Consider the following 24,213-nt stretch of genomic DNA (forward strand, 5'->3'; position numbering starts at 1 on the left):
GGACAGCCAGGACTATACAGAGAAACCCTGTCTCGAAAAACAAAAAACAAAAAACAAAACAAAACAAAACAAAAGCTACTTTTAAAAATTTGGTGTATTGTGTTCTGATATTAAATTGACCGAGTCACCTTGGATCTTATTTTCTACCAAAGGTATGAGATAATAAATGCACAGTAGTTTGATTTTAGGGGTCCCCCCAAGGCTCTTCTAACCCTCAGTTTGTTTCAGAACCAAAAACGAGAGACACACAGTGTAAGGTCACAGGAGAATGTGGCTCATGTCTGCAACAGAAGTGGATTCCTATCATCCATGTCCATTTTCAGAGGCCTAAGGAGCAGCCCTGCCCCCAAACCAAGAATTCAAGAGGAGCTAAGCTGGGCCCTAGCATCACGGGAAGAAGGAAGGAAGAATGGAAGGAAAGAAGGTAGGAAGGGTGGAAAGAAAGAAGGTAGGAAGGATGTGTGAAAGAAAGGAAGGAGGGAGAGAGGAAGGGAAGGAGGAAAGGAAGGAGGGAGAGAAGGAGGGTGTGAGGAGGTTCCTGAAAGTGTCCAGGCAGGGAAGTGAGCTGTGAGCAGACAGGAATGAAAACTCCGTTCCAATTGACTTTATTAACCTAGTCCAGACTTAGGGAGTCTGCTACGGGGCAGCTCACTGTCAGCATATTTGAAACATAGTTCAAGCTGGGAAAAGTTTCCAGGCAACAGTCATTTCCATTCTTGGTTTCCAGGCAATAATCACTTCAATTCCAGATACACAATAAAGCATAGGGCGTGACTACACAGAAACTCCTTTGCAAAATACATGTGAGCATGAAGGTAGGGTCTATTCTAAAGGGTCTAGCATCTGGTGTCTCTAATTGAGACAGCATGGTGGTCAGCAGGCCATAAAGCACATGTGACATTTCCTCTAAGGATGGGTAATGGTCTAGGGAGAGAAGAGTCTAGGGTAGTCATTCTGGGGAATTTGAATGAGGTCTGCCTCCACAGATAGCAAAGGGGTTACCAGGTAGGTAACAAAATCACTCCCAGCCTTTTGGATTGAATGCACAGATTTTATCTCCTCTATTGCGAGGAAGCCCTGATGTGTTAAACATTCCTGGTTTTCTTAGAGCTCTGTGGTTACAAGACCCTTTGTGTCTCCCCCAAGGATCAGCAAACAGAAAGAAGGAAGGAAAGAAGTAAGAGAGGGAAGGAGGGAGAGAGGGAGGAAGATGGGGTAAGGATCTGCTTGACTTAGTCAATGGGTGAGCATGGTGATGTCCCAGTCCATGCTGCAGCTGAGCACCATGTCTAGTTCCATGATCCTACTACAGCAATGCTGTGTGCTGATGTCTATGGCCTGCATTACCACTGAAGGCTGTGTGGATGTCTGTGGTTTATTGGCCAGCCTGAAACCATGTTGGCGTATGATAGCTGTGCTGCCCCTGGGGACCATCTTGATTTGAGTGACCTGTGCTGCCACCTGAGGTGATGTCCGTGGTTCAGGCTGCTTCTAAGGGCCTGGTCTGGGGTTGTGATCCTACTGCACCCCGGGGCCATGCTCATGGTCTGTGCTGTTTTCCAGAAACCCCTGCAGAAGCCCACGATCCACGCCCCTGCTGACTGTGAGGAACGGAGAGGCTGCTCTTGCTGTGATATACACCACTGCAGATGTGCACTTGAGAGGAAGGGACCTAGAAGGCGTCTGTGACAACTCACTTACCGGTTCCCCAACTCCTTCTCCCAAAAGTAAACAGTGTAGACAGGAAGCCATCAGAGAGAACTCTTAAAACTGTTACTGGGCTGCTGAAGTGTAGCTCTTCTGGTGTAGCTCTTCACAATAAAGGACGGCTTCTGGTGTGGTGTGGGAGGGGAAGTACTCCCATCTGTCTAAGGAGCAGGCCACTGAGAGTTTGACTGTGTTCTAATGAGTCTATAGATAACACAAATTGGAATTGTTTTCTATTTTTCTACTGTTACCTTTTTTGCTGGGGGAGTCACAAGGATGGGGGGAGCAAACATGGAAGGACTGGGAAGTGAGGGTAAGGGGTGTATGATGGCAAACTCCCAGAGAATTAATAAAAATGTTATGCTGAAAAAATAAATATTCAATACATAAATATTGGATTAGATTGAACTTTAATAACTCTGTTGTTGCCTTAAATTGAAATGAGACAACAAAATGTGATATACTCTTTATGATAAAGTCAACATTAGTTTTCTACAGATTGGGTCTTAAATTTGTTTTTTTTTTAATCACTGGAATGAAAGCTACTGTATGCTTACTGAGATGTAAGCATTGGATACTATAAATAATCAGTAAAGAGAAGTAATATATCCCTTTAGAGATTATCACTAAGGACAGACTCAGAGCAACACAGGTTCCTGTCTTTCCCTTTCTTCTTAATCCCTCTCTTGACCCTCCTCTTCCTCCCCCCACCCCCATCTTCCTCCTGGAGGAATATTCCTCCAGACAACAGTAAATGTAGACTTTTCTATCTTTAGCAACACCCATGTTTCTCTCTCTCTCTCTCTCTCTCTCTCTCTCTCTCTCTCTCTCTCTCTCCCTCCCTCCCTCCCCCCCTCCCCCCCTCCCTCCCTTCCTCCCTCTTTCTCTCCCCCCTCTCTCCTTTCTCTCTATGCATTATCATTTACTCTCATTTCTTCAAATATAACCTAATTGTTGTGCTTAGAATCTGCATCGTCAAGTCAGAGAGTGTGTTTTGAATTAGGGTGTTTGATGACCAACTTTACAACTAAAAATAGATGCCTCAAATCTACAGATGATCTAGAGGTAAATCAAGGGTTATTGTTTCTTCAGAATGAATTTTTTTTTTTAAGTTCTTCAGCTCAGCAGCAACAAAAAAGATGTCGCATGCTTCTGTTTTGTTAATTCCCAAAGATCAAGTCCAGTCACATCTATGTCACTGACTTATCTTAGTTCCATTCGGCTCTCTCAGTCTCTGCTGCATGACAGGGACTTTGAAGGTACAGGGTGTGCATCTGTCCCCTGCTGCCTTCCTCCCCCTCTCACTTCCTCCTTGCAGTACAAAAGGGACCACTTTATTATAGAGACTGTAATCTTACCAAGTTCTTTAAAAAATGCTTCAGCAGACCTGTGACTGCCCTCACAACAAAGGCCGGGATATTAATAAGAACCTGAGAAGTCTTAATACATATAATTTCCAGTTGCAAGACCTGCATCACTTTGTGAAAATAACCTTTCAACTAAGATGGGCCATATATACCCTCTCAACTGGTTCATCTGAGCCCCCTCATAGCTCAGAGCTTGGATAATTCCCTCAGAATTTTCACTGCCTTTTCCTGTCATCCTTTACAGCATATACAGCCTTAAACATTCGGACAATCTTACCCACAGTTTTCCCTTTGGGGAAAACCTCTCAGTCCTTAAACTCTGCCCACCTATGTACCTTTTAACATGGCATGAATAGTGCATTTGCTTCACATCTGTGTTAGTCATTACTTCAGACCCAGGCTCAGAGTCTGCCAGACACTAAAATATAGTAAATTATTGCTGTATGAAAAACATGAAGCCAGTATGCGCCTCCTATAGCTGCTGTAACAGACTGATCCACACTTGGTTGCTTAAAACAAAATAAAGGGGGTTCTGTCACACTCTTTGGAGACTTGAAGGTCAAAATGGAGGCATTAGCAAGATCTCCCTCCCCATGCAGGCTCAGGAGAGGGGTTGCCTCACCCCTTCCTGCTTTTGGCTCTATGGATCCATTCCTCGGCTTGGGAAGCATAAATCCAAACTCAGCTTTCTTTACACAATGGCCTTCTGTGTTCTCCACTTTAAAAACAGCCATCACTGCCTTAGTAGCACCTGCCAAAGTTGAGAATGTTTTCACGGGGAGATCTTTAATGAGTTACAGAGTTACACATACAAATATTTGTGTGTGTGTGTGTGTGTGTGTGTGTTTAAAACTGCATTCTAAGGTTCTAAGTAGACACCCATTGGGGAGGGACATTATCTTCCTCACTGTACAGCAATGTTGCACCTCTTCTTTCTTGCCTCCTGCCCCCTCACCAGCTGAAGTTCATTAGAAAAGCTGGCTTCGTCATTAACATTTATAGCAGAATCTTTCTCAGCTGCTCAATTACAGCTTAATTCCCAAGATCAAAATAACACCTCAGGGGGGAGAGTCCTCAGTGATTATTCTTATTGGTGAGACAGGGAATTTCTTTAGAAAATAGTTATACTCTGGAGAATAGAGAGAACTATTTAGCTTCCCAAGACTCAGGGGAGAACAGAGAGAGCTAGTTAGCTTCCCAAGACTCAGAGAACAGAGAGAACTAGTTAGCTTCCCAAGACTCAGAGAACAGAGAGAACTAGTTAGCTTCCTAAGACTCAGAGAACAGGGAGAACTAGTTAGCTTCCCAAGACTTGGAGAATAGAGAAAACTAGTTAGTTAGCTTCCCAAGACTCATAGAATAGAAAAAAAAAACTAGTTAGCTACCTTAGACATGGAAAATAGAGAGAACTAGTTAGCTTCCCAAGACACAGAGCCTATTGTGAGGTGCCTTGCTTCCAAACTTGAACGTGATATTGACCTCAATTCTATGGATCAATGTGAAAAGAGAAGTCTGTAATTTTGAACTTTATAATCATGTAATTAACCGTGAGTCATGAAGCAGGTTAAAGCTCTCACTTGGCCCAACAGCAAACGTTACCACAGACAACTATTCACTTTGCAAACGTTACCACAGACAACTATTCACTTTGCAAACGTTACCACAGACAACTATTCACTTTGCNAACGTTACCACAGACAACTATTCACTTTGCAAACGTTACCACAGACAACTATTCACTTTGCAAACGTTACCACAGACAACTATTCACTTTGCAAATGTGCCTTGGAATCTTCTCATTCAGTAGATTCCAGAAAACTCAAGATATCAAGAGTACTAGGCCAACTCTCTCTCCCCACTTTAACTATCAATAGATACATGGTAGTAATTTTCATGTCTCGAATAGTTGTTTTACAGAATATTCCGTGGCCCACATTCCCTTGGTCCTTCCCATATGCCCAACCAGTCAGTCCTAACCTTGAGACGAGACTGCCACTGTTTATGAGTGATCAGACAGACCAATTTCTTTCTTTTTTTCTTTTGTTTTGGAAATGATATACAGATTTCAGAGCACTGCAGAATAATTTCAGCACATATTTCTAAAACGTAAAATTGGTTGGTTGTGTCTTTCCAATAAGAAGTTTACATGTTCTGAAACTGTGGCGGGCTTCGCCCTGGCAGAGGGTAGGCAGAGGTTAGTCATGAGGGAGCTTGCCATCAAGGAGCTCTGGTTTCAGAGGGGAGACAGACATGTAAATAAATAATTACCATAGAAAGGGAAAGCTTGGCTAATAGAACTCTATGCTTGGTTCAGAAATAGCACCCCAAATCTCTAGAAACAATAACAAAAGGCAGTGCGCTAGGTCTATTTGCATGCTAAACAGGGATGCCTTCCAAGGTATCAGAGCAGAGAAGGGTAGATGGGGATTTTCCAGACAAGCAGTCTGGGTTGAGCATATGGGGACAAGATGGGGGAAGAAAAGATGTAATATTCCTGGGCAAGTGTCCACAGGAGGAAGGACTTTTCTTAGATCCTATGAATTATTTGCAAATGCTAGGACAAAACATAAGTCTGCCAGCCAGAGTTCCAGCTCGAGAGCTAGACAAGGCAGACGTGAAGTTTTTCTGCATCATCAAAGGACCTTAGCCTGAGATCAATGACATGGTTGGATAAGTGTCCCACAAAAGGTCCTTGGTTGCTGACTTGTGGCACGTTTTGGGAGGTTGTACCATTACTGGGACAGTGGGCTGGTAGGAGGAAGTTAGGTCACCATGGGTATGTCCACAAGGACAACCTCTGGAGCCTGATCCCTTCCTCTTGTCTTTCCCTTCGCAGCCATGAGGTCAATGGTTTGGCTCAGATACAGACGGCTCCTAGCATAATGAGCTGCAGCAGGTTTGATGCTTTGGTGCCAACCATAGACTCAAGGATCTGAAACTGTGAGCCCAAATAGGCCTTTTTCTTTGCAACTTCCTTGTTTCAGGGATATTTGTTAACATTATGAAACCTAATGCTTATAACCCGTGAAGATTCATTGAACAGACTTATATCCTTGTGAGAATTATTGGTAGTGGTGGTTGGGAGCATATGGTCAAAGGTCATATGAACTTATTAATCTCATTTCTGGACCATTGAAATAGTGTTAGATAGGTTCCCAGTAACACTAAAGTAGCTTACTATATTCTTTCACATCAAAGAAAGTTTATGCTAAACTCAAAGCCTAATAAGAGACTTCATAGCCACATAGAAAAGTGATATATCCTGAGGTGTATCTCAGTAGAACAAACGGGAACTGGGCCTGATAGATGCTGAAGTTGCTGTTTTCTGCAGCCCTTTGATTTTACTGTTGAATTTCTGATGGTTTATAAAAACTTTGCAATGAACATAAAAAGTTGAAAAGAAGTTAAAGAAATAAATATTAATGACCTTCCTATCTGCATTACTTTTTAAATAGAAAACCTAAAATGTACATTTAAATTTTTTCAATGATTAACCATATTCTTATCTAGCAAATTGTATTCAAACATCATCTCCAGATATTGGTGCCAAAAGGAGATCATGTGACTGACTGGAGACATCAAGAAAACTTGCTGACTATAAGGCAGGACTCAGCCTCCCTGTTATACACTGCTCTGGAATTCACAGAGGACTCTAACATGCATTTTGTTTCATTTTGTTTTGTTTTTGTTTTTGTTTTGTTCTTGTTTTAGAGACAGGATTTCTCTGTGTAGCCCTGTCTGTCCTGGAACTCACTCTGTAGACCAGGCTGGCCTGGAACTCAGAAACCTGCCTGCCTCTGCCTCCCAAGTGCTGGGATTAAAGGCGTGGGCCACCACAGCCTGGCTTTCTAACATGCATTATTTAAACAGGAGCCAGATGCATACACATTGCTACAGGAACAAACTGCTTATTAAACAAGTTTAGCTCTTGTTCGGGATATTAAGAACTGTTGGAAAACAGAATTTCATTTCTCTGGGTTCAACCTTTAAAGCAGCATGACCTATGTGGTCTCAGTGTCTGAATTCGGTCTGTACCTCCACTCTTTAATTTCATGTTCTGTGGGTTTGGTTTTTGAACAATGGATCTAGTGACTCACTCATAGTAAGAACTCTAACAAGGCACTTGAATATAGATAATGATCTCATTCTTCCATTTCATGTCTTTATTTCACTTCATTGCTATCAATGACCAGCACAAGATTTATACTGAGGGGTGCTGGGATCCAATGAGGTTTAAGAAATCCTGTAAATGTAGCAGAAATTGTTGAATGTAAATGTAAAGCAGGTAAATTTCATGGCATGAAAATTATGACTCAGCGAAGTTGCTGAAGGAAGACGATGGGAGAGGGAGTGAGTAGGAGAGAGAGGCGCAGCGGCGTGGGTCTCATCAGCAAGCCCATAGACACAGTACACAATTGCAAGATGTTACTGTCTCCTAAGCTAACTGTAGCTGAAGCAGGTGTATTTAGTGAAGAAATAAGACACACGCACCCCTCCACAACACACCCCTCCACAATGCACCCCTCAACACATGCATTCTCATGTGTATGCACATTTGTACACACACAGCTACTGGAAAGCATGTGACTTTTAAATTTTGCATACATTTTGTTGATCCTTTTATCCATCATTTTGTAGGTATGGAGATTGGATCTAGACCTTTTCACATGGTAGGCAGTTACTCTACCACAGAGCTACCTCACCAGACCTGTATAGAATTTTAATTCTTTTATCTGTGTGTGCACAAGCACATGCATGTTAGAACACATAGGCAGATGTTGTGGATTTGGTCTAATGCTTGTATTACATTAATTGGGTCCCTAAAATGAGAATCTGCACATCCATAAGACACTGGAGGTCCTTGCCCATGTTGGGTTTGATTGGTAAATAAAGTTGCTAGCAGCAAATGACTGGGCAGGAAGACAGAGGCACGACTTTTAGAATTCAAGGGCAAGACACTGAGGGAGGAGGAAGGAGAGAAGCTGTCATGCTACAAAAGGACTATATGCCAGGCCTAAGAGATGCTGGGCAGAGAACAGAGCTGTCGTGTAGGCGCTGGGGAACTCAGCCTGATAGATAGTGTTGGGGGTCTGTATCCAGGGCAGCCTAGATGTAATACAGAATTTCATAAGTAATAACTCAGGATTATTGGAGGGGAGAGTGTGTTAGCCATGTGGAGGTTTGGAAATACTCAACCATTGAGCTGTTTAAGGCATATTAAAATATAAGGCTGTGTGCACACGCAAGCGTTTGTGTGTGTGTGTGTGTGTGTGTGTGTGTATGTTTTATTCAGGAACCCAGAACACTGGGGCAGGTAGCAAGGACAGCACCATTGCCACCACTGGGATGATTTGAGTGGAGTTATTTGGGTTCAGCAAGGGTAGAGGTCTGAAGATACCTTTGGCTGTTGGTCCTCACTCTCTATGATGACTGTTGGAGGCAGAGCCTCCTGTTCATGGGTCAGTCTTTTAGCCCAGGCTAGCTATCCTGTGAGCTTCCCGGAGGGAGGGGTGGGGTTACAGCTCTGCCATTGACTGCATCCAGACGTAGGCAGAAACTATGCATACATGTTCTTCGAATCTGAAGTCGACACTCATACTTGACAAGCACTTTACACACAGAGCCATCTTCCCAGCCCTGTATACATTTTTAAAAATAATATTTTGGGCATTTAGTTTTAAGTGTAGATGATATATGCTTCACTCTAAAATGCAGAAGATATAGAAAGGCACTAAGAAGAAAATAGTGATACTGACAGATCACTACTACTAGTGACTAGAGATCACTACTATTAGTGACTGGAGATCACTACTATTAGTGACTAGAGATCACTACTATTAGTGACTAGAGATCACTACTATTAGTGACTGGTTGATACATCCATTTATCCAAGACTAGGGAGGCACTGGCGCGCTGCAGTCTGTAGGCCGAGCATTCAGCCGCTGGTTCTGTGCAACTGCACAGATGAGAATGGTTCGTAGACTTCTAAAGGGTTATTAATAACAAATGAAGATGACTATGTAGGGGGAAATCTTGGCTGTCCTGTGAGCGCTGAAATGCTTTCTGTCTGGCCCTGTGGAAGAGCCATTTGCTAACCCTGGTGTAAGATGACTGTAGCCAAAGTTTTAAAATTAAAATGGAGGCCATCTTTAATAATCAACCTTTAACAAGAATATATGTAGGCATAGTCTCCTATCTTTTCAAAAACTATATTTTCCTAAGTATATGGAGTTCCTTTATAAGATTCTCGAGGAAGGACTCGGTGAGCTCGTTGTTGACCATGTCATTCATGTTATGGCTAATTCTTGCTTACATAGCCAAGTGGATTTTTCTTTTCTAGGAAAAAACAACTCCTGAATGTGTAATTTCTGGGTGACTTGGAGTCAAACATGCTTAAACCTCTGTATTCATACTCCAGCAGAAAGCCTCTACCAGATTTTAGTCTGAGGAAGTCCTTGTGAGTGTCTGTTCTGCAGACCAACTCCGAGCCACAGCCACAGGCACCACCAGTACAACATGCACACGTGTTCCTTACTCAGTTATTTGTAATCACCTTGATATTTTGCTCACTAACTATCCTTATGTTTTGTAAATAACTTTGAAAATAATTCCTGAATGGTTTCCCACCAAGTTGTAAAAACTTATCTTTTCGTACTTCTAGCTCTTTGTATAACTTAAGTTCTCTTATGTGTATTCTAGTGGTTTCTTTTTCTAAGAACCCTGGTTTCTTTAATATCATACCTCAGGATGGGATGTAGAATATTTCTTTTTGATCTTATGTCATAGTCCTTTATTTAATGGTTAGAAAGGCCTGAGAAGGCAGATGGCTTCATTCTAAAATTTAATTAATAATTGATATATATATAATATGTATATATAATATGGAAAAGACACTATTAAGCAAGTGCTGTTTAAGTCACTAGCATATTGTCTCAAAACACCTTTAAAGAATAATACAAACAATTTCCCCACAAGTTTGAAAAACACTCATATGCTTCTCAACACTCTTTTTTTGTATCCTTTTTATCTACAGGTCAGTTGTAGACCTGTTAACGAGCAGTGCAATGACAACTAGACAATCTTTGTGTGATCATTAAAAATACATATTTGTCCTGATCAACTGTAAAACCCTTCCATGAATTTCTTTTACCCTCTCAATATAAAGTGAGCATTGCTATATTAAAAACATTCAACTTACTGGAATGACATCTACATACAAATGTTTTTCATACACCTTAACATGGTCATACACACACACACACACACACACACACACACACGTATATAGCATAGGATATGTCTTGTATAGTTTTAACCTGATTTATTTTTAGGTGTTTATTGATATTTTGAATCATTTTTCACATTTTTATACTAATTATATGCTACCTTGATTTATCAACTTTCATGGAGTTCTAGACATCTGTGGTAGGATTTTCTGAATTGTCTAGCTGACTCAATATAACATTTTTAGCATTTTTTGCATCTCTTTTCTTAGCTTCTCCTGCATCTGTTTCATTGTTTATTTCTTGGAACACCCCTAATCAAGTTCAACAATGGAGACCATGGTTCACTGTGTAACTTTACACCAGTTCCACAGAACCACTTCAAGTAGGAAGAGCCAGCATTTGTGAGATCTTACATTCTGTCCAGTATAAATTATTTAACACTACAATCAAAACGATTCTTTGAGATGGCTTCTATTACTGTCTTCACTTCATAGGAGAGTGAACTGGTTTGAGAAATTAACCTGCTTGATATTCAAAAGACTTCTCAGTAGCTCCTCTGGGGACCAGAGGAAGTCTCCCTCATTATGTGGGAGATGGTGGGGGAGGGCTGGGTTTGCCCTCCTCTGTCTAAGGTGGGTAGCCGAGTCTGACAGACTTGTTTAGTTGGTGGGTCTGCAGTGTGCTGTTGTGCAACCTCGCTGTATCAAAAATGAAAGAAAGCAACAGACCTGCTTTATTTCCTCTATGGCTAAAAATTCATTTTCCTTTTTCATCGGTTATAGAATCTACCATTTGTTTTGTCCTTGTTGTCCTGACTTCTTTTGAGTCTTTCTCCTGTGGCATCAAAAGCAAAATTCCATTTGTATAATAAAGAAATGGCCGTTTACACAGTATCCTCTTGTATTTCTGCCCTTCAAGAGTCTATACCCAGAGCTGACAAACTCTCATGATACTTTGCTTAGGGTAGTAAACGTACACTCCTCAATTCAACTCAGTTCTCACCCATTTTCCCAACACTGCCCACAGTGCTGTGACAGAGAGTCTCTGGAGTACTGTGTCCCTCTGGCAAAGACTTGGAGTTTGAAAGCCTTGGTCCCTTCTCATGAGAGTTCTTCTCGTCAGCACTGTAGGCTGTAGCAGTTGCCAAAGAGAATGTGCGAAGAGAGGTTAAGTTATCATTTCAGCTCTCAGTTCGTTGCAGTTCATCAGCTAGGGTTTGGGGGGACTCCATGCCTGCCCCCTGCTCTGTGCAGGGATCTGTTTCTGGCTTGAGCCTGTACCAGTCTTGCATGTGCTGTCAGGGAGACACCGTTTCCTCCTTGTCACCTAGTACCTTGGGCTCTTACTTGTTCTGCCTCCCATGCTACAGTGATCTTGAGCCTTGGGAGGAGGGGGTGTGATATAGATGCGATTTATCGCTAAGAATTCCAGATTTCCATAGTCTCCTATTCTCTGCCCATACATCTCCGTGTTAATAACTACCTACTACCAATAGAAGCTTCAGGCTTTCTCTGTACCTCTGGCTAGCCTGGAAGTAGCTCTAAACCAGGCTGGCCAGGCTGATCCACCTGACCTCTGGAAGAGCAGTCAGTGTTCTTAACTGCTGATCCTTCTCTCCAGCCCTAGAAGCCTCTCCTATGAGGGATGAGAGAGTGACTAATCTATGGCTATAACAATAAGTCATTGGCTGTCAGTTGAATACTATGTGCATTTGGAAGCCTGGTTCTTGCCTGGTTTCTAGGATCTGTCTAGCCACAGGTTCTTGGCCCCAACACGTGAGGTAGTTGGATGAATTTGTCTATTCCCATGACCTTTAGAGGGGAGCAAAATATCAACTTTATCTCATATTGAATGAAACAAAACATCTATAGATATGAGATGTGAAGACATTTAGTTCACCATGATATGTGTTGTCTTTTCACACTAGCAAAGAGCTACACGCAGTGATGCAGGGATTTCTTCCTTGCTGGGTGTCTTAGTCGGGGTTTCTATTCCTGCACACACATCATGACCAAGAAGCAAGTTGTGGGGGGAAGGGCTTATTCAGCTTACACTTCCATACTGCTGTGCATCACCAAAGGAAGTCAGGACTGGAACTCAAGCAGGTCAGAAAGCAGGAGCTGATGCAGAGGCCATAGAGGGATGTTGTTTACTGGCTTGCCTCCCACTGGCTTGCTCAACCTGCTCTCTTATAGAACCAAAACTATCAGCCCAGAGATGGTCCCACTCACAAGAGGCCTTTCCCCTTTGATCACTAATTGAGAAAATGCCTTACAGCTGGATCTCATGGAGACATTTTCTCAACTGAAGCACTTTTCTCTGTGATAACTCCAGCCTGTGTCAAGTTGACATAAAACTAGCCAGTACATTGTGACTGCCAGTACGGATGATTCTTAAGTCTCTACTGCACACTGCATGTATGCTGATGGCGATGGAGCCCAGAGTTCTACACGTACTGTGTACAGCTGAGCTACACCTCAACCTCCCCATGAATAGAGGTCATCACCTTACCTCCCCCTTCCCTTCCCTGCATTGCCCCAACAATACAGTGTTTCTTTGAGGAGAAACATTTCTCTTGAAGGGTTATCTCCAGGAATGAACTCTAATGACTGATGCAACCAGTTGTGTCAGAAATACTGGCTTCCAAGTAGGATTGCTACACAGGTATCCTGTTTGCTCAGGGAGATGACTGAATTGCCTGCATGGTGCCAGGGTTGAGACTGGCTCACTGTAGATTCCTCAGTTCAACGATTTAGTTAAAGAACGCTGCTGAGTGTTTACCTCATGCCAGGCAAGTGGTATGCTGGGAACAAGTGAATATTTCATTCAAGCACATGACTGTTTTGGTCAGTTTGCTTTGTTGGGATTCTAAAACACACTTTCATGTCTTTAGGATTTGTTTTCTGCCTCATGCAAACTACACATAAATGTTATGTTGCTAAACACATATCTGAAGTATTTCTAATTAGCCGATGGCATGAGATCAGTCTCCAAGGCTGTCATGGCAACTGTGACAAGGGATACCCCTGACAAGTAAAATGAGGACTGAAGTAGGCTTAAGCAAATGGCAAAATCTTTATTTCAAACAGAAGTAAGCCTGACCCTGGATACAGTGTTCACTCTTATTTTCCATGGAAGTTTCAGTTTGGGGAACAGAGCTAGATGTAAAGGTAACAAGAGTCAGGGAGACAGCTTGTCTCAGAAAGTTGACATCAGCCAAGGGACGAGGGAGGAGGTAACTGCACATTCTGGTTTGTGTCACACAAGGGCACACACAGTAAATTCTAATAAGGACATGAAACAAAGAGATGCTAGGATGAAGGAAAAGGTCCCTAAACATTGCTTTCAAAAAGCTCTTCATGGGGCCAGCAAGATGGCTCAGTAGGTAAAAGTGCTCGCCTGTTTCCCAAGTTCGAACTTCAGGTCCCCAGGTGGAAAGAGAGACTCAACTCCAGAAAGTTTCCCTCTATTAGTCACATGCACATGCACACATGTGGAGACATACACATACAAGCACACGTGTGGACACATACATGCACATACATAATACATACATACATACAAGCACACATGAGGACACACACAAGCACACATGTGGGCATACACACATACACACAACCATACATGTGAACACACACATATACACAAAATTACATGCACAAGCACATGTGTGGACACACACACACATACAAGCACATGTGTGGATACACACACACACACACACACACAGACTCTTTATGGCTCTATATCCCACATAAATTTTTCAAATGCTTTTTTCAAACACAATGTAATTATTTGGTAAGATATTTAAAATGCAGTATCCTATATTTTGCACTTTTCTATAAATAGAGGAGATAATTTACCCATTAATTAATTTAAAGATATTTTCTAATGTCTACTATGTGGCAGACTTTATGAAAAGGTCTACAAATAGAGTAAATAAATAAAAATCCAGTTTCTAACCCTGAGGGGTAAGGAAAATTGTCTACTTAAGTTTATTAAATAGCTTCCTATAATGTGTCCTGTAAATACAGCTACTAGTGGCAATAAAAACAGTAGGTCACCATTTTCAAATGACGAATTAAAAAGACTAGCCAACAGTTGGCCATGGTGGAGTGTGCTGCAATCTGAGCACTTAGGTTACAGCAGGAGAATCATGAATCTGACATGTGTAGGTTGTGTAGCAAATGTGTGTCTCAAACAGTAACAGCAAAAGCCACTGGAGGGAGAGTTAGGGAGAGTCGGCATTGAGATCTCTTTTTCTCTGGATCGGAGTAGTTATTCTTAGTTTGATGTCTCCATACAATCTGTAAAATAGTTGAAATGCATAAATATTTACACCAACTTATATAAAAATTTGGGGGAGTTGCAACTTTCTAGAAAATACCACATTTGCTTTGTATGGTAATTTTTTATTAAAATACATGGCTTACACTTATTGAACAATTATTATCTGCAATCCTCATAGGCATCCTAAAAAGTCAGATTTCACAGAAAAATGTCTGTGACAAGAGGATATGACATTTCCAGGGAATGGCGAAGTGTGTGAACCGAGGTCTATTCTGAGTACCTACTATTCACCACCAAATGGATTATGTTCTGTTCTCTACAGAAACTCCTATTCTTTTCTATACTTATGAGAAATAAGGACAATAACTCTAATAAAAGGGATGAAATCCAGTATGAGCTGAGTTAAATTTAAATTGTAGAAAGTATATGAAATAATTAAACTTATGTCACCATCAGTGTTGGCAGCAACTTGTGTTTTATTGAGATTCATTTCACCCCCTTCAAAACAAGTTCATACCTGTGTAGTCTGTCTCTGCTCATTTCGATTTTATTTTTCATGTGTATATGTGTGTCAGGGTAAGTGTGTGCCATACATACGTGGGTGCCTGGGCAGAGGTATCAAGCTGTGTAACATAGTTGCTGAGAAATAACTTCAGGTTCTCTGGAATTGCAGAGCTCTTAACCACTGAGCCATCTCATCACCCCCAAGTCCCACCCTATCGCCCCATCATCCTGTATCTGCTATAGACCTTATTTCATACCCTGACTCTGAAATCTACATCTTCAGAAGTTTCATTTTGCAAAGAAAATTAAGCATTGTGTAGAAAAGCAGGGATTGTGACTGTGTCCTTTAAAGTCCAGTATGAGGGGGACACTCTCAAAGCTTCCCTGGCAACAATGACTTGGGAAATTCTTGTTATCATTGTTGTCTGCCTTCTCTGTCTGGAGAATCCTATGGTCCTTAGGTAGGGCCTGTGGTCTTATAAAATCAGGGACACATTAGTCATTAACACAGGGGGCTCCCCTTTCCCTGGGCACATGGCTGGAAACTGAATACCCAGTGTCAGGAGGCAGAGCCTCTCTCCTCTACTCTTTAATAATGTCTTCTGACTCTAGCTTTAAAGTGAGGACTTTTTTTTTTTAATTAGCTGGTTCATGGGGTAGAATCTAATGAAAAACTTCAGTCTTTGAAACAGATTGTTTCTTATAATACCCCCCCAAACAGGGCCCAGGATGCATTTCGAGTTCTGCTGTAAGATCTGAAAATGAGTCTGGATGGTAGGCCTATTTATAAAGTAAAGCTTTTGATAAAAATGTGTCTTGCAGCACATCTGGTTTGATTTAGCAAAGTCTACAGAACTGGTGTTTTTGGCTTAGAGGCTTCATCTCTGGGGGTTTGGACAGACTGAATTATCCATGAATATCATTTAGACATGAATAATACAATGTGCTTGCCTTTATTAGCTGCCCGAATCGGTGGTCATGAGCGTTTATTTCTGATGTGTCATGTCGCTTTTCTGATGACTCATGTTACATTACATTCTGCTTGGCAGAGAAGAGACATGTCGTTTGGCTAAAATGAGTTACAGCCGGACATTGACACAACCTATAAAGTAAAGCACCTAGTCAGAAAAATCGTCTAATCAATAGGTCTAAAATACCAAAGAGCCACAGCGGCAGATACAGAAGGTTCACACTGCAAAGGAGCAAGTACCTTCATACACTGTCCACTCCACGAGCTGGAGAGGAGCACCGAGCTTCTTCCTCCCACTCTTTCAACATGTCAATCTGTTTTCAAAGTAAAACAATCACCTCCATTTCCCAAGATGCTACCCAGCATACCATGCTGAAAGGAACCTGCTACCCAGAATACCATGCCGAAAGGAACCTGGCGTGGAGACAGAGAAGCCTGGGTTCAGACTCCCTAAGACCTACTTGCTACTTCTGTGACTTGAAGCAGGTTAAGGGAGTTCTGTCAGCATCTCACTTGTAGTGTAGGGTGGCTGTGCATGTTTGAAGAGTAGACAGTACAAAATGCCTACCACAAGTCCAGACTGGTGGCTTAGCCTGTAATCCACACTACTTGGAAAGGTGAGGCTGGAAAATCACAATCAGAAATCCAGCCCGGACAACTTAACGAGACCAGCTTCAAAATAAAACATAGGATGGATAAAGGGATATAGATCTGTGGTAGACTGAAGTTCTGGGTTCTATCTCCACTGTTGCAATAATAATAATAATAATGATAATGATAATGATAATGATAATAATAATAATAATAATAATAGCAACAACATGCCTAGCACAATATCCATGGACTCATTAAATATTTGGGGGCTATTCTCTGCAGGTTTATCTCACCCTGGCATAGATTTATAAGCAGGATCCAGACTCTGTGCCTTGTAGTCATTCAATTCAATCGAACTTAATTTCCCAATTCACAATATCAATAGCAGGACTGTATGGATTAGTGGCACCAGCCATAGATGTCCTCTGAGTCTGAACTACCAACTGCAGATGACCAAGAACAAGTCATGTGGTTTCTCTAGAGTTCTGTCTCCTCTCCGACATATGGGGATTAGAGATCATCCCTAGGGTTCCTTCCAAATCTGACTGTGGTCTTGCCACCATAGGAAATCTTTTAAACATATTCAAAAGAAAGACAAGTGAGTCCCATACAGACAAATTGGAGCCACCCACAGTGATATCAAGTTGATGTTTGTAGCAAAAATCTTGATATGAATGACTGGAAGCTATGTGAGTAGTTCAGACTAGTTCAGACCCCTATAATAAGGAATGGCCATGAATATTTAGTAATTATCCATAACATTCAATATTGAGAGCATTTTATGACTGGAATATTTTTACATACACACCAAATTGCTCATTCTCTAAGGCCAATAATTTCACAATGAGGACTCTAGTTCCCATTGGATGAAGACTCTGTCTTCTTGAGAAATCACACTTCTTATACATCAGCTCTCACCAGCAATTGGAAAATGCCACACTATTTTAAAGCTGTGTGGGTGGTAGATCGTGTGGAACTCTGGAAGACCTAGCCCAGTTTCAGTTTCTGGAGACAGGATGACTTGCTAATGGGTGCTTGCAGTGTCGGTAATGGTGTGCTTAGCAGAACTCTGGACTCCTGCTTTTTTTTTTTTTTTTTCTGTAAAATGAATAATTGTCAAAGGACCCACTTCATACATTTGCCAGAAGAATGAAATAAGATCCTACCTTTTACAGACTATGTTCTCAATAGGTGTAAGCTGTTATTAAGTGGTAATAGCATGCCACCAGTAAGTACACAAATGTTTTTAGAAATCTAAGTTGCATAGCCCAGGAGTCTAAATAAGATATATGTAAGCGTTAATCATAGAATAGCAGTCTTTTGGTAGGACTAAAGAAGCAGTTTTCTCTTTGAAAACATTCTGTATGTAGTCGACAATCAAGGGTAGTCTTGATGCAAAATTAAATACCAACATTTTTCTCTACTGAGAATTCACAAATTGGAAGTGAGTAGAAGAGAGATGTATTGGGGTATTTGAGTGATGGACATATAAAGAACATGCTCAAATGGTTTGGGGTCCATTGTCTGATGGCAATACAAGGAAGATCATTAACTAACCACTGGTCATCCTATTGAAGTCTAGAATTGGGAACTGAGCCAAACTCCAATGAAAAAATTATTTAGATGCAAAGAGAGATTCTTTAGCAACTCCTGTGTTAATAACCATTGAATTAGATCTAGTCCAAATGAAATAGAAACTGGGGAGATGGCTCAGTCTCTACAAGGATGAAGAGCTAGGTTCATATCTCTAGCTCCTCTGTGAAAAGGTGGGTTTACTTGTGGTTTATGTGTATAATTCCAGCTCTGGGCAAGTGCAGGCGGAAGGATACTTGAGATTTGTTTCACAGCCAGTCAGCCCACATTGGTGAACCCTGGGTTCAGTGAGAAGCTTTGTCTCAAAAAATAAATTGGTGAGACATTGAGGTGGAGACCACTATATACACATATGCAGGCAGGCAGGCAGGAAGCAGACTTTTATTATTAAAAGATTATCATTGATTATGCAAGAAACCTATTTTTTTCCTATTTTTGTTGCTGTAATAAAATCATCTGATTAAAAAGTAGCCTAATAAGAGTCAAAGGGCTTATTTCAGCTTCCAGGTCACAATCTATCTCTGAGAGAAGACAGAGCAGGGACTTGAAGCAGAAACCATGAAAGATGCCTCTTGTTGTCTCACACAGGTTTTTGCTTAACTAGCTTTCTTATCTAGCCCGGGGTTAGTCTGCCTAGGGAATGGTGCCTCCCACAATGGGCTGTACAACTGCTTCCTCAATTAAATTAAGACAGTCCCCCACAGACTTGCTTACAGGCCAATATAAGCTGGGGAATTTCTTAGCTGACTCTCCGTGACTATGTGATTCTAAGCTGTTTCATGAGTACACTTGAAACCTACCTTCACAGCAGATCACTCATCCTGTGAGATCGGCTTCTTGGAAATTCAGGCGACACCAAGAACCTGTTTGGAAAATTTCAAGCTTTAGAATCAAAAGTGAGTTTACATTGATCTTCATAGTTTAAAACTATGTTTATAGACTGTTTGCATCTTGCACAGCTACTTAAGATATATAATATCTGTGTGGTAATCAGAGATAAAGCTGGCCTCCCTCAAACTCAGTTCATACACATGCATGTCTGGAGATGACCAAGGAAACTGCATTTGAATCAAATGCAACTGAAGTTAGGGATAAGAGAATTGTTCCTTGAGGTGACTTTTAAGGCATAAATTACATAGCTCCCTTACAGGCTAATTTGTAAAATTTTCTCATCCTGACTTTCCTTCAGGGACTAGGCATCTATAAGAGATATTTTCAGGAGCACCCACAAGCATGTTATTTCCTTGTCTTATTTGGTTTGACTACTTGAAGACCACATTGTGTTTCTTCCTCTTTCTACTCTGGGCATATTGAAACTCCTGGATCTATAGATGCCCCGATATTTCTGCTCTATCAAGTAAAACTATCACCTCTGTGTACTTGGTGACATTGCCCTTTGAGAATACCAAACACTAATCTTCACTAAGTGCCACACAGACAGTCCTCCAATGTTTAACGTGTACACAGGCAAATTGACATATACTACTAAAGTACATGGTTGAAGCATGGCTGTGAGGTTGGGAGCTCAGCTAGTAAAGCATAAGGACCTGAGTTCAAGTCCCCAGAATGCTGGGTGTGGTTGTATGCTCTTGTAATCCCAGCGCTGGAGTGGTAGAGACAAGCAGATCTTCGAGCCTCATGGGCCAGCCAGTCTAGCCTAACTGATCAGCTCCAGGCCAATGGGAAACCCTGTCTCAAAGAAAGTGGACTGTATTCCCGAGGGAACATCTAAGGGGACATTTTCCTCTGGCCTCCACACACACACATACACACATGTAGATGCACTTACACACAAGCACCAGTACAAACATGGACATACACTATACAAACATGTATATAAACAAACAATGACATAAACCTACAGACACACAAATAAATTGTGTGTTGAGCTTGGACATTGTTTGGATGTTTGAGACAGAACTTCCTTGTGTCATTAAAGGTGGTTTTGAACTTGGGATTCTCCTGCCTCTGTCTTCTAACTGCTCAGATTTAAGCTCACCATGCTTAAAAAGAGAGTGTGTCTCTTATAAATTCTGCAACCACATGAACACCCTATCTTTACAGTGAGCAAGTTGGTGAGCAAGAAAGTACTAGGTTACTTTCTTCACATTCAGCCACTGGGATTTGGAGAACTTTCACCGTTGTGAGATGATTCAGTGACTTCCTAAGGTCAAATGCCCTAAACCAGAGACCGTTGTTATCCTAAGGAGATCCTGGAGTTGGTAAAAAAAAAAAGATTAAATATTACCTGGTGTTTTTTTTAAATGTTATGTAGCTCTTAGGCACCAATAGCTGTTAGGCATTAGTGGCTTTCCTCACATAGATTGTTATGCATAGCTTCCAAGAAAAGACAGAACTGGGCTTCCATGAGAATCTTGGGTCTGGGTTTCTAAATGGGATTGTCAGGACCATCAGTGGATACAGCTGCCTAGAAGTTCAAACTAAGAATGTGCTACAAAAGTCAAGCTTAGGAGAGGGTGTGCTTTAGAGGAATGTGAGCACATGATTTTCTGCTGCAGCTTTAAATCAAAACTGCAAACATGTCATTTTTAGCTTCCATGTTTCTTTGGTACTCATTGTTGAAATCTAGATCAGTAGATAGGGTTGGAGAAGAGGTGGGGACAGTTTGTAGTTTCTTCTAAGCTCAAAATAGTAGACTGTGAATATGGTGGCAAATGAACCTTACAAGATCAGATCAAAGGCAGAGAAGACAGAAGAACAGGAGTGCTCCATGCCACCACAGGGAATCTAGATTTGCATTCAAGGGCAAATGAGATTCACCCAGGGCTCACTGTAGTGGCACATGTCTTTAACATCAGATCTGCAAAGCCAGGTGGATCTCTGTGACATGTGAAGCCAGAGCTATATAATGAGACCCTTTCCCCAAAAAGTGGCAAGAGGCATTTACTGAAAGATTTTGTGCTAGAGGCGAATATCACCATGCCCCCCCATTTAGCAATAAGAACTTATTGAGAAAGTAATTGATATTTGGGTTGCAGAGTTAATTAAGAAATATGATCACCGGCGTCAGCCCCGCACAATCTTGGGTGTGAACTTGGCTGATGGTCCCATGGTCCCCAGAGGACTCTCCACGCCTCAGGCGCCCTAGCACATCTAGGATCTTAGAATCACTGAGGAGAGTCAGCCTCCAGAGAGGGCTCTGACCCCGGGGACTCAGGAGAGAGCGCCATCCTGTATCCCAGGTCACAGACACCAGTCTGCACAGGAGAGCATGCAGGCCACAGAAGCAACAGAGCTTCTTGGACAGGGTCCCTTCGGGCTTTCATCCCCAGCCAGGAGGCAGAACTGAGACCCAGACCCCTGAGCATCTTCCCCGCCAGAGGAGAGGCAGCCTCCAGGGAGGGCTCTGACCCCAGAACTCAGGTGAGAGCACCCTCTTGTATCCCAGGTCTCCCAGGAGAGCATGGGCCACAGGGTACCTTTGGGCCTTCATCTTCAGCCAAAAGGCAGATCTAAGCTCCAGACCTCTGTGCACCTTCCCTGAAACAGGAGAGCTTGTCTGCAGAGCATGATCTGACCACTGAGACTCAGGAGAGAGTTGGACTCCCAGGAGTACTGACAGAAGCTAACAGAATCACAGGAGGAACAAGCTCCAGCCAGAGACAACTAGAACAGTAACACCAGAGATTACCAGATGGAGAGAGGCAAATGTAAGAATCTTATTAACAGATACCAAGACCACTTGGCATCATCAGAACCCAGTAAGCCCACCACAGCGAGTCCTTGATACCCCAACACACCCGAAAATCAAGATTCAGATTTAAAATCATATCTCATGATGCTGGTAGAGGATTTTAAGAATGGCATTAATAATTCACTTAAAAGAAATACAGGAGAACACTGCTAAACAGATAGAAGTCCTTAAAGAGGAAGCACAAAAATCCCTCAAAGAATTACAGGAAAACACTGCTAAACAGGTAGAAGTCCTTAAAGTGGAAACACAAAAATCCCTTAAAGAATTACAGGAAAATACAACCAAACAGATGATGGAATTGAACAAAACCATCCAAGATCTAAAAATGGAAGTAGAAACAATGAAGAAAACCCAAAGGGAGCCAACTCTGGAGATAGAAAGCCTACAAAAGAAATAAGGAACCATAGATGCGAGCATCAGCAGCAGAATACAAGAGATGGAAGAGAGAATCTCTGGTGCAGAAGATTCCATAGAAAACATGGAAACAACAATCAAAGAAAACGCAAAATGCAAAAAGATCCTAACTCAAAACATCCAGGAAATCCAGGACACAATGAGAAGACCAAACTTAGGGATAATAGGTATAGATGAGAATGAAGATTTTCAACTTAAAGGGCTAAAAATATCTTCACCAAATTTATAGAAGAAAAAATTTCTAACCTAAAGAGAGAGATGCCCATGAACATACAAGAAGCCTACAGAACTCCAAATAGACTGGACCAGAAAAGAAATTCCTCCAGACACATAATAATCAGAACAAAAAATGCACTAAATAATGATAGAATATTAAAAGCAGTAAGGGGAAAAGATCAAGTGAGATATAAAGGAAGACCTATTAGAATTACACCAGACTTTTCACCAGAGACTATGAAAGCCAGAAGATCCTGGACAGACCCTGAGAGAAGACAAATGCCATCCCAGGCTACTATACACAGCAAAAGTCTCAATTACCATAGATGGAAAAACCAAAGTATTCGATGACAAAACCAAATTCACACAATATCTTTCCATGAATCCAGCCCTTCAAAGGATAATAAAGGGAAAACTCCAACACAAGGAGGGAAATTATGTCCTAGAAAAATCAAGAAAGTAATCCTTCAAAAAAACCTAAAAGAAGACAACCACAAGAACAGAATCCCAACTCTAACAACAAAAATAACAGGAAGCAACAATTACTTTTCCTTAATATCTCTTAATATCAATGGACTCAATTCCACAATTAAAAGATATACACTAACAGACTGGCTACATTAAAAAGGACTCAACATTTTGCTGCACACAGGAAACCCACCTCAGGGACAAAGACAGACACTACCTCAGAGTAAAAGGCTGGAAAACAATTTTCCAAGCAAACAGTCTGAAAAAAACAAGCTGGAGTAGCCATTCTAATATCGAATAAAGTCGACTTCCAACCCAAAGTTATCAAAAAAGACAAGGAGGGGCACTTCATACACATCAAAGGTAAAATCATCCAAGATGAACTCTCAATTCTTAATATCTATGCTCCAAATACAAGGGCAGCCACATTCATTAAAGAAACTGTAATAAAGCTCAAAGCACACATTGTACCTCACACAATAATAGTGGGAGACTTCAACATTCCACTCTCATCAATGGACAGATCCTGGAAACAGAAACTAAACAAACACATATTAAAACTAACAGAAGTTATGAAATAAATGGATTTAATAGATATCTACAGAATATTTTATCCTAAAACAAAAGGATATTTCTTCTTCTAAGCACCTCATGGTACCTTCTTCAAAATTGACCATATAATCGGTCACAAAACAGACCTCAACAGATACAAAAATATTGAAATTATCCATGCATCCTATCAGATCACCATGGGCTAAGGCTGATCTTCAATAACAACATAAATAATAGAAACCCAACATTCACGTGGAAACTGAATAACAATCTACTCAATGATAACTTGGTCAAGGAAGAAATAAAGAATAAATTAAAGACTTTTTAGAGTTTAATGAAAATGAAGCCCCAACATACCCAAACTTATGGGACGCAATGAAAGCATTTCTAAGAGGAAAACTCATAGCTCTGCGTGCCTCCAAAAAGAAACTAGAGAGAGCACACACTAGCACCTTGACAGTACACCTAAAAGCTCTACAACAAAAGGAAGCAAATTCACCCACGAGGAGTAGACAGCAGAAAATCATCAAACTTAGGGCTGAAATCAACCAAGTGGAAACAAAAAGAATTATACAAAGAATCAACGAAACCAGGAGC

Source organism: Mus caroli, chromosome 1 (assembly GCF_900094665.2).
Source record: "Mus caroli chromosome 1, CAROLI_EIJ_v1.1, whole genome shotgun sequence".
NCBI classification, from domain to species: Eukaryota; Metazoa; Chordata; class Mammalia; order Rodentia; family Muridae; genus Mus; species Mus caroli.